Below are 12,406 nucleotides of genomic sequence, written 5' to 3' on the forward strand. Positions count from 1 at the left end.
GCACTTATCTCTCAGAACTGAGCAAGTGGAGAGACGTTCGTTCATCTAGCACAAAGGGAACGGGTTGCAGGAGACACTTTTTCTCTGCTTTCTCAGTCTGTTTCCTAGTGCCAGTTTGAAGTTCCTGCAGTTTTCACTGTCAAACCGATTTGGACTTAGTACCTCCCCATATATATGTATGGAATGGAGTTTGCAACTGAAAAGAAACTTTGTGTTCCCAACAAGCTAGGTGAAGGACGGCTTTCACACACACTTATCTCTCAGAACTGAGCAAGGGGAGAGACGTTCGTTCATCTAGCACCAAGGGAACGGGTTGCAGGAGACACTTTTTCTCTGCTTTCTCAGTCTGTTTCCTAGTGCCGGTTTGAAGTTCCTGCAGTTTTCACTGTGAAACCGAGTTGGAGCTAGTACCTCCCCATATATATGTATGGAATGGAGTTTGCAACAGAAAAGAAACTTTGTGTTCCCAAAAATCTAGGTGAAGGACGGCTTTCACACGCACTTATCTCTCAGAACTGAGCAAGTGGAGAAACGTTCGTTCATCTAGCACAAAGGGAACGGGTTGCAGGAGACACTATTTCTCTGCTTTCTCAGTCTGTTTCCTAGTGCCAGTTTGAAGTTCCTGCAGTTTTCACTGTCAAACCGAGTTGGAACTCGTACCTCCCCATAAATATGTATGGAATGGAGTTTGCAACTGAAAAGAAACTTTGTGTTCCCAACAAGCTAGGTGAAGGACGGCTTTCACACACACTTATCTCTCAAAACTGAGCAAGTGGAGAGACGTTCGTTCATCTAGCACCAAGGGAACGGGATGCAGGAGACACTTTTTCTCTGTTTTCTCAGTCTGTTTCCTAGTGCCGGTTTGAAGTTCCTGCAGTTTTCACTGTAAAACCGAGTTGGAGCTAGTACCTCCCCATATATATGTATGGAATGGAGTTTGCAACTGAAAAGAAACTTTGTGTTCCCAAAAAGCTAGGTGAAGGACGGCTTTCACTCACACTTAACTCTCAGAACTGAGCAAGTGGAGAGACGTTCGTTCATCTAGCACCAAGGGAACGGGATGCAGGAGACACTTTTTCTCTGTTTTCTCAGTCTGTTTCCTAGTGCCGGTTTGAAGTTCCTGCAGTTTTCACTGTCAAACCGAGTTGGAGCTAGTACCTCCCCATATATATGTATGGAATGGAGTTTGCAACTGAAAAGAAACTTTGTGTTCCCAAAAAGCTAGGTGAAGGACGGCTTTCACTCGCACTTATCTCTCAGAACTGAGCAAGTGGAGAGACGTTCGTTCATCTAGCACAAAGGGAACGGGTTGCAGGAGACACTTTTTCTCTGCTTTCTCAGTCTGTTTCCTAGTGCCAGTTTGAAGTTCCTGCAGTTTTCACTGTCAAACCGTGTTGGACCTAGTACCTCCCCATATATATGTATGGAATGGAGTTTGCAACTGAAAAGAAACTTTGTGTTCCCAACAAGCTAGGTGAAGGACGGCTTTCACACACACTTATCTCTCAGAACTGAGCAAGTGGAGAGACGTTCGTTCATCTAGCACCAAGGGAACGGGTTGCAGGAGACACTTTTTCTCTGCTTTCTCAGTCTGTTTCCAAGTGCCGGTTTGAAGTTCCTGCAGTTTTCACTGTAAAACCGAGTTGGAGCTTCTACCTCCCCATATATATGTATGGAATGGAGTTTGCAACTGAAAAGAAACTTTGTGTTCCCAACAAGCTAGTTGAAGGACGGCTTTCACACACACTTATCTCTCAGAACTGAGCAAGTGGAGAGACGTTCGTTCATCTAGCACCAAGGGAACGGGTTGCAGGAGACACTTTTTCTCTGCTTTCTCAGTCTGTTTCCTAGTGCCGGTTTGAAGTTCTTGCAGTTTTCACTGTCAAACCGAGTTGGAGCTCGTACCTCCCCATATATATGTATGGAATGGAGTTTGCAACTGAAAAGAAACTTTGTGTTCCCAACAAGCTAGGTGAAGGACGGCTTTCACACACACTTATCTCTCAGAACTGAGCAAGTGGAGAGACGTTCGTTCATCTAGCACCAAGGGAACGGGATGCAGGAGAGACTTTTTCTCTGCTTTCTCAGTCTGTTTCCTAGTGCCGGTTTGAAGTTCCTGCAGTTTTCACTGTAAAACCGAGTTGGAGCTAGTACCTCCCCATATATATGTATGGAATGGAGTTTGCAACTGAAAAGAAACTTTGTGTTCCCAAAAAGCTAGGTGAAGGACGGCTTTCACACACACTTATCTCTCAGAACTGAGCAAGTGGAGAGACGTTCGTTCATCTAGCACCAAGGGAACGGTTTGCAAGAGACACTTTTTCTCTGCTTTCTCAGTCTGTTTCCTAGTGCCGGTTTGAAGTTCCTGCAGTTTTCACTGTCAAACCGAGTTGGAGCTTCTACCTCCCCATATATATGTATGGAATGGAGTTTGCAACTGAAAAGAAACTTTGTGTTCCCAACAAGCTAGGTGAAGGACGGCTTTCACACACACTTATCTCTCAGAACAGAGCAAGTAGAGAGACGTTCGTTCATCTAGCACCAAGGGAACGGGTTGCAGGAGACACTTTTTCTCTGCTTTCTCAGTATGTTTCCTAGTGCCGGTTTGAAGTTCCTGCAGTTTTCACTGTCAAACCGAGTTGGAGCTAGTACCTCCCCATATATATGTATGGAATGGAGTTTGCAACTGAAAAGAACTTTGGGTTCCCAAAAAGCTAGGTGAAGGACGGCTTTCACACACACTTATCTCTCAGAACTGAGCAAGTGGAGAGACGTTCGTTCATCTAGCACCAAGGGAACGGGTTGCAGGAGACACTTTTTCTCTGCTTTCTCAGTCTGTTTCCTAGTGCCGGTTTGAAGTTCCTGCAGTTTTCACTGTCAAACCGAGTTGGAGCTAGTACCTCCCCATATATATGTATGGAATGGAGTTTGCAACTGAAAAGAAACTTTGTGTTCCCAACAAGCTAGGTGAAGGACGGCTTTCACACACACTTATCTTTCAGAACTGAGCAAGTGGACAGACGTTCGTTCATCTAGCACCAAGGGAACGGGTTGCAGGAGACACTTTTCTCTGCTTTCTCAGTCTGTTTCCTAGTGCCGGTTTGAAGTTCCTGCAGTTTTCACTGTAAAACCGAGTTGGAGCTTCTACCTCCCCATATATATGTATGGAATGGAGTTAGCAACTGAAAAGAAACTTTGTGTTCCCAACAAGCTAGGTGAAGGACGGCTTTCACACACACTTAACTCTCAGAACTGAGCAAGTGGAGAGACGTTCGTTCATCTAGCACCAAGGGAACGGGATGCAGGAGACACTTTTTCTCTGTTTTCTCAGTCTGTTTCCTAGTGCCGGTTTGAAGTTCCTGCAGTTTTCACTGTAAAACCGACTTGGAGCTAGTACCTCCCCATATATATGTAAGGAATGGAGTTTGCAACTGAAAAGAAACTTTGTGTTCCCAACAAGCTAGGTGAAGGACGGCTTTCACACACACGTATCTCTCAGAACTGAGCAAGTGGAGAGACTTTCGTTCATCTAGCACTAAGGGAACGGGTTGCAGGAGACACTTTTTCTCTGCTTTCTCAGTCTGTTTCCTAGTGCCGGTTTGAAGTTCCTGCAGTTTTCACTGTCAAACCGAGTTGGAGCTAGTACCTCCCCATATATATGTATGGAATGGAGTTTGCAACTGAAAAGAAACTTTGTGTTCCCAAAAAGCTAGGTGAAGGACGGCTTTCACTCGCACTTATCTCTCAGAACTGAGCAAGTGGAGAGACGTTCGTTCATCTAGCACAAAGGGAACGGGTTGCAGGAGACACGTTTTCTCTGCTTTCTCAGTCTGTTTCCTAGTGCCAGTTTGAAGTTCCTGCAGTTTTCACTGTCAAACCGTGTTGGACCTAGTACCTCCCCATATATATGTATGGAATGGAGTTTGCAACTGAAAAGAAACTTTGTGTTCCCAACAATCTAGGTGAAGGACGGCTTTCACACACACTTATCTCTCAGAACTGAGCAAGTGGAGAGACGTTCGTTCATCTAGCACCAAGGGAACGGGTTGCAGGTGACACTTTTTCTCTGCTTTCTCAGTCTGTTTCCAAGTGCCGGTTTGAAGTTCCTGCAGTTTTCACTGTAAAACCGAGTTGGAGCTTCTACTTCCCATATATATGTATGGAATGGAGTTTGCTAGTGAAAAGAAACTTTGTGTTCCAAACAAGCTAGGTGAAGGACGGCTTTCACACACACTTATCTCTCAGAACTGAGCAAGTGGAGAGACGTTCGTTCATCTAGCACCAAGGGAACGGGATGCAAGAGACATTTTTATCTGTTTTCTCAGTCTGTTTCCTAGTGCCGGTTTGAAGTTCCTGCAGTTTTCACTGTAAAACAGAGTTGGAGCTAGTACCTCCCCATATATATGTATGGATTGGAGTTTGCAACTGAAAAGAAACTTTGTGTTCCCAAAAAGCTAGGTGAAGGACGGCTTTCACTCACACTTAACTCTCAGAACTGAGCAAGTGGAGAGACGTTCGTTCATCTAGCACCAAGGGAACGGGATGCAGGAGACACTTTTTCTCTGTTTTCTCAGTCTGTTTCCTAGTGCCGGTTTGAAGTTCCTGCAGTTTTCACTGTCAAACCGAGTTGGAGCTAGTACCTCCCCATATATATGTATGGAATGGAGTTTGCAACTGAAAAGAAACTTTGTGTTCCCAAAAAGCTAGGTGAAGGACGGCTTTCACTCGCACTTATCTCTCAGAACTGAGCAAGTGGAGAGACGTTCGTTCATCTAGCACAAAGGGAACGGGTTGCAGGAGACACTTTTTCTCTGCTTTCTCAGTCTGTTTCCTAGTGCCAGTTTGAAGTTCCTGCAGTTTTCACTGTCAAACCGTGTTGGACCTAGTACCTCCCCATATATATGTATGGAATGGAGTTTGCAACTGAAAAGAAACTTTGTGTTCCCAACAAGCTAGGTGAAGGACGGCTTTCACACACACTTATCTCTCAGAACTGAGCAAGTGGAGAGACGTTCGTTCATCTAGCACCAAGGGAACGGGTTGCAGGAGACACTTTTTCTCTGCTTTCTCAGTCTGTTTCCAAGTGCCGGTTTGAAGTTCCTGCAGTTTTCACTGTAAAACCGAGTTGGAGCTTCTACCTCCCCATATATATGTATGGAATGGAGTTTGCAACTGAAAAGAAACTTTGTGTTCCCAACAAGCTAGTTGAAGGACGGCTTTCACACACACTTATCTCTCAGAACTGAGCAAGTGGAGAGACGTTCGTTCATCTAGCACCAAGGGAACGGGTTGCAGGAGACACTTTTTCTCTGCTTTCTCAGTCTGTTTCCTAGTGCCGGTTTGAAGTTCTTGCAGTTTTCACTGTCAAACCGAGTTGGAGCTCGTACCTCCCCATATATATGTATGGAATGGAGTTTGCAACTGAAAAGAAACTTTGTGTTCCCAACAAGCTAGGTGAAGGACGGCTTTCACACACACTTATCTCTCAGAACTGAGCAAGTGGAGAGACGTTCGTTCATCTAGCACCAAGGGAACGGGATGCAGGAGAGACTTTTTCTCTGCTTTCTCAGTCTGTTTCCTAGTGCCGGTTTGAAGTTCCTGCAGTTTTCACTGTAAAACCGAGTTGGAGCTAGTACCTCCCCATATATATGTATGGAATGGAGTTTGCAACTGAAAAGAAACTTTGTGTTCCCAAAAAGCTAGGTGAAGGACGGCTTTCACACACACTTATCTCTCAGAACTGAGCAAGTGGAGAGACGTTCGTTCATCTAGCACCAAGGGAACGGTTTGCAAGAGACACTTTTTCTCTGCTTTCTCAGTCTGTTTCCTAGTGCCGGTTTGAAGTTCCTGCAGTTTTCACTGTCAAACCGAGTTGGAGCTTCTACCTCCCCATATATATGTATGGAATGGAGTTTGCAACTGAAAAGAAACTTTGTGTTCCCAACAAGCTAGGTGAAGAACGGCTTTCACACACACTTATCTCTCAGAACAGAGCAAGTAGAGAGACGTTCGTTCATCTAGCACCAAGGGAACGGGTTGCAGGAGACACTTTTTCTCTGCTTTCTCAGTATGTTTCCTAGTGCCGGTTTGAAGTTCCTGCAGTTTTCACTGTCAAACCGAGTTGGAGCTAGTACCTCCCCATATATATGTATGGAATGGAGTTTGCAACTGAAAAGAACTTTGGGTTCCCAAAAAGCTAGGTGAAGGACGGCTTTCACACACACTTATCTCTCAGAACTGAGCAAGTGGAGAGACGTTCGTTCATCTAGCACCAAGGGAACGGGTTGCAGGAGACACTTTTTCTCTGCTTTCTCAGTCTGTTTCCTAGTGCCGGTTTGAAGTTCCTGCAGTTTTCACTGTCAAACCGAGTTGGAGCTAGTACCTCCCCATATATATGTATGGAATGGAGTTTGCAACTGAAAAGAAACTTTGTGTTCCCAACAAGCTAGGTGAAGGACGGCTTTCACACACACTTATCTTTCAGAACTGAGCAAGTGGACAGACGTTCGTTCATCTAGCACCAAGGGAACGGGTTGCAGGAGACACTTTTCTCTGCTTTCTCAGTCTGTTTCCTAGTGCCGGTTTGAAGTTCCTGCAGTTTTCACTGTAAAACCGAGTTGGAGCTTCTACCTCCCCATATATATGTATGGAATGGAGTTTGCAACTGAAAAGAAACTTTGTGTTCCCAACAAGCTAGGTGAAGGACGGCTTTCACACACACTTAACTCTCAGAACTGAGCAAGTGGAGAGACGTTCGTTCATCTAGCACCAAGGGAACGGGATGCAGGAGACACTTTTTCTCTGTTTTCTCAGTCTGTTTCCTAGTGCCGGTTTGAAGTTCCTGCAGTTTTCACTGTAAAACCGACTTGGAGCTAGTACCTCCCCATATATATGTAAGGAATGGAGTTTGCAACTGAAAAGAAACTTTGTGTTCCCAACAAGCTAGGTGAAGGACGGCTTTCACACACACGTATCTCTCAGAACTGAGCAAGTGGAGAGACTTTCGTTCATCTAGCACTAAGGGAACGGGTTGCAGGAGACACTTTTTCTCTGCTTTCTCAGTCTGTTTCCTAGTGCCGGTTTGAAGTTCCTGCAGTTTTCACTGTCAAACCGAGTTGGAGCTAGTACCTCCCCATATATATGTATGGAATGGAGTTTGCAACTGAAAAGAAACTTTGTGTTCCCAAAAAGCTAGGTGAAGGACGGCTTTCACTCGCACTTATCTCTCAGAACTGAGCAAGTGGAGAGACGTTCGTTCATCTAGCACAAAGGGAACGGGTTGCAGGAGACACGTTTTCTCTGCTTTCTCAGTCTGTTTCCTAGTGCCAGTTTGAAGTTCCTGCAGTTTTCACTGTCAAACCGTGTTGGACCTAGTACCTCCCCATATATATGTATGGAATGGAGTTTGCAACTGAAAAGAAACTTTGTGTTCCCAACAATCTAGGTGAAGGACGGCTTTCACACACACTTATCTCTCAGAACTGAGCAAGTGGAGAGACGTTCGTTCATCTAGCACCAAGGGAACGGGTTGCAGGTGACACTTTTTCTCTGCTTTCTCAGTCTGTTTCCAAGTGCCGGTTTGAAGTTCCTGCAGTTTTCACTGTAAAACCGAGTTGGAGCTTCTACTTCCCATATATATGTATGGAATGGAGTTTGCTAGTGAAAAGAAACTTTGTGTTCCAAACAAGCTAGGTGAAGGACGGCTTTCACACACACTTATCTCTCAGAACTGAGCAAGTGGAGAGACGTTCGTTCATCTAGCACCAAGGGAACGGGATGCAAGAGACATTTTTATCTGTTTTCTCAGTCTGTTTCCTAGTGCCGGTTTGAAGTTCCTGCAGTTTTCACTGTAAAACAGAGTTGGAGCTAGTACCTCCCCATATATATGTATGGATTGGAGTTTGCAACTGAAAAGAAACTTTGTGTTCCCAACAAGCTAGGTGAAGGACGGCTTTCACACACCCGTATCTCTCAGAACTGAGCAAGTGGAGAGACGTTCGTTCATCTAGCACCAAGGGAACGGGTTGCAGGAGACACTTTTTCTCTGCTTTCTCAGTCTGTTTCCTAGTGCCGGTTTGAAGTTCCTGCAGTTTTCACTGTCAAACCGAGTTGGAGCTAGTACCTCCCCATATATATGTATGGAATGGAGTTTGCAACTGAAAAGAAACTTTGTGTTCCCAAAAAGCTAGGTGAAGGACGGCTTTCACACGCACTTATCTTTCAGAACTGAGCAAGTGGAGAGACGTTCGTTCATCTAGCACAAATGGAACGGGTTGCCGGAGACACTTTTTCTCTGCTTTCTCAGTCTGTTTCCTAGTGTCAGTTTGAAGTTCCTGCAGTTTTCACTGTCAAACCGAGTTGGAGCTAGTACCTCCCCATATATATTTATGGAATGGAGTTTGCAACTGAAAAGAAACTTTGTGTTCCCAACAAGCTAGGTGAAGGACGGCTTTCACACACACTTATCTCTCAGAACTGAGCAAGTGGAGAGACGTTCGTTCATCTAGCACCAAGGGATCGGGTTGCAGGAGACAATTTTTCTCTGCTTTCTCAGTCTGTTTCCTAGTGCCGGTTTGAAGTTCCTGCAGTTTTCACTGTAAAACCGAGTTGGAGCTTCTACCTCCCCTTGTATATGTAAGGAATGGAGTTTGCAACTGAAAAGAAACTTTGTGTTCCCAACAAGAAAGGTGAAGGACGGCTTTCACACACACTTATCTCTCAGAACTGAGCAAGTGGAGAGACGTTCGTTCATCTAGCACCAAGGGAACGGGATGCAGGAGACACTTTTTCTCTGTTTTCTCAGTCTGTTTCCTAGTGCCGGTTTGAAGTTCCTGCAGTTTTCACTGTAAAACCGAGTTGGAGCTTCTACCTCCCCATATATATGTATGGAATGGAGTTTGCAACTGAAAAGAAACTTTGTGTTCCCAACAAGCTAGGTGAAGAACGGCTTTCACACACACGTATCTCTCAGAACTGAGCAAGTGGAGAGACGTTCGTTCATCTAGCACCAAGGGAACGGGTTGCAGGAGACACTTTTTCTCTGCTTTCTCAGTCTGTTTCCTAGTGCCGGTTTGAAGTTCCTGCAGTTATCACTGTCAAAACGAGTTGGAGCTTCTACCTCCCCATATATATGTATGGAATGGAGTTTGCAACTGAAAAGAAACTTTGTGTTCCCAACAAGCTAGGTGAAGGACGGCTTTCACACACACTTATCTCTTAGAACTGAGCAAGTGGAGAGACGTTCGTTCATCTAGCACCAAGGGAACGGGTTGCAGGAGACACTTTTTCTCTGTTTTCTCAGTCTGTTTCCTAGTGCCGGTTTGAAGTTCCTGCAGTTTTCACTGTAAAACCGAGTTGGAGCTAGTACCTCCCCATATATATGTATGGAATTGAGTTTGCAACTGAAAAGAAACTTTGTGTTCCCAAAAAGCTAGGTGAAGGACGGCTTTCACACACACGTATCTCTCAGAACTGAGCAAGTGGAGAGACGTTCGTTCATCTAGCACCAAGGGAACGGGTTGCAGGAGACACTTTTTCTCTACTTTCTCAGTCTGTTTCCTAGTGCCGGTTTGAAGTTCCTGCAGTTTTCACTGTCAAACCGAGTTGGAGCTAGTACCTACCCATATATATGTATGGAATGGAGTTTGCAACTGAAAAGAAACTTTGTGTTCCCAAAAAGCTAGGTGAATGACGGCTTTCACACGCACTTATCTCTCAGAACTGAGCAAGTGGAGAGACGTTCGTTCATCTAGCACAAAGGGAACGGGTTGCAGGAGACACTTTTTCTCTGCTTTCTCAGTCTGTTTCCTAGTGCCAGTTTGAAGTTCCTGCAGTTTTCACTGTCAAACCGATTTGGACTTAGTACCTCCCCATATATATGTATGGAATGGAGTTTGCAACTGAAAAGAAACTTTGTGTTCCCAACAAGCTAGGTGAAGGACGGCTTTCACACACACTTATCTCTCAGAACTGAGCAAGGGGAGAGACGTTCGTTCATCTAGCACCAAGGGAACGGGTTGCAGGAGACACTTTTTCTCTGCTTTCTCAGTCTGTTTCCTAGTGCCGGTTTGAAGTTCCTGCAGTTTTCACTGTGAAACCGAGTTGGAGCTAGTACCTCCCCATATATATGTATGGAATGGAGTTTGCAACAGAAAAGAAACTTTGTGTTCCCAAAAATCTAGGTGAAGGACGGCTTTCACACGCACTTATCTCTCAGAACTGAGCAAGTGGAGAAACGTTCGTTCATCTAGCACAAAGGGAACGGGTTGCAGGAGACACTATTTCTCTGCTTTCTCAGTCTGTTTCCTAGTGCCAGTTTGAAGTTCCTGCAGTTTTCACTGTCAAACCGAGTTGGAACTCGTACCTCCCCATAAATATGTATGGAATGGAGTTTGCAACTGAAAAGAAACTTTGTGTTCCCAACAAGCTAGGTGAAGGACGGCTTTCACACACACTTATCTCTCAAAACTGAGCAAGTGGAGAGACGTTCGTTCATCTAGCACCAAGGGAACGGGATGCAGGAGACACTTTTTCTCTGTTTTCTCAGTCTGTTTCCTAGTGCCGGTTTGAAGTTCCTGCAGTTTTCACTGTAAAACCGAGTTGGAGCTAGTACCTCCCCATATATATGTATGGAATGGAGTTTGCAACTGAAAAGAAACTTTGTGTTCCCAAAAAGCTAGGTGAAGGACGGCTTTCACTCACACTTAACTCTCAGAACTGAGCAAGTGGAGAGACGTTCGTTCATCTAGCACCAAGGGAACGGGATGCAGGAGACACTTTTTCTCTGTTTTCTCAGTCTGTTTCCTAGTGCCGGTTTGAAGTTCCTGCAGTTTTCACTGTCAAACCGAGTTGGAGCTAGTACCTCCCCATATATATGTATGGAATGGAGTTTGCAACTGAAAAGAAACTTTGTGTTCCCAAAAAGCTAGGTGAAGGACGGCTTTCACTCGCACTTATCTCTCAGAACTGAGCAAGTGGAGAGACGTTCGTTCATCTAGCACAAAGGGAACGGGTTGCAGGAGACACTTTTTCTCTGCTTTCTCAGTCTGTTTCCTAGTGCCAGTTTGAAGTTCCTGCAGTTTTCACTGTCAAACCGTGTTGGACCTAGTACCTCCCCATATATATGTATGGAATGGAGTTTGCAACTGAAAAGAAACTTTGTGTTCCCAACAAGCTAGGTGAAGGACGGCTTTCACACACACTTATCTCTCAGAACTGAGCAAGTGGAGAGACGTTCGTTCATCTAGCACCAAGGGAACGGGTTGCAGGAGACACTTTTTCTCTGCTTTCTCAGTCTGTTTCCAAGTGCCGGTTTGAAGTTCCTGCAGTTTTCACTGTAAAACCGAGTTGGAGCTTCTACCTCCCCATATATATGTATGGAATGGAGTTTGCAACTGAAAAGAAACTTTGTGTTCCCAACAAGCTAGTTGAAGGACGGCTTTCACACACACTTATCTCTCAGAACTGAGCAAGTGGAGAGACGTTCGTTCATCTAGCACCAAGGGAACGGGTTGCAGGAGACACTTTTTCTCTGCTTTCTCAGTCTGTTTCCTAGTGCCGGTTTGAAGTTCTTGCAGTTTTCACTGTCAAACCGAGTTGGAGCTCGTACCTCCCCATATATATGTATGGAATGGAGTTTGCAACTGAAAAGAAACTTTGTGTTCCCAACAAGCTAGGTGAAGGACGGCTTTCACACACACTTATCTCTCAGAACTGAGCAAGTGGAGAGACGTTCGTTCATCTAGCACCAAGGGAACGGGATGCAGGAGAGACTTTTTCTCTGCTTTCTCAGTCTGTTTCCTAGTGCCGGTTTGAAGTTCCTGCAGTTTTCACTGTAAAACCGAGTTGGAGCTAGTACCTCCCCATATATATGTATGGAATGGAGTTTGCAACTGAAAAGAAACTTTGTGTTCCCAAAAAGCTAGGTGAAGGACGGCTTTCACACACACTTATCTCTCAGAACTGAGCAAGTGGAGAGACGTTCGTTCATCTAGCACCAAGGGAACGGTTTGCAAGAGACACTTTTTCTCTGCTTTCTCAGTCTGCTTCCTAGTGCCGGTTTGAAGTTCCTGCAGTTTTCACTGTCAAACCGAGTTGGAGCTTCTACCTCCCCATATATATGTATGGAATGGAGTTTGCAACTGAAAAGAAACTTTGTGTTCCCAACAAGCTAGGTGAAGGACGGCTTTCACACACACTTATCTCTCAGAACAGAGCAAGTAGAGAGACGTTCGTTCATCTAGCACCAAGGGAACGGGTTGCAGGAGACACTTTTTCTCTGCTTTCTCAGTATGTTTCCTAGTGCCGGTTTGAAGTTCCTGCAGTTTTCACTGTCAAACCGAGTTGGAGCTAGTACCTCCCCATATATATGTATGGAATGGAGTTTGCAACTGAAAAGAACTTTGGG

This window comes from Camelus dromedarius, unplaced genomic scaffold, assembly GCF_036321535.1.
Source record: "Camelus dromedarius isolate mCamDro1 unplaced genomic scaffold, mCamDro1.pat HAP1_SCAFFOLD_123, whole genome shotgun sequence".
Taxonomy (NCBI): domain Eukaryota; kingdom Metazoa; phylum Chordata; class Mammalia; order Artiodactyla; family Camelidae; genus Camelus; species Camelus dromedarius.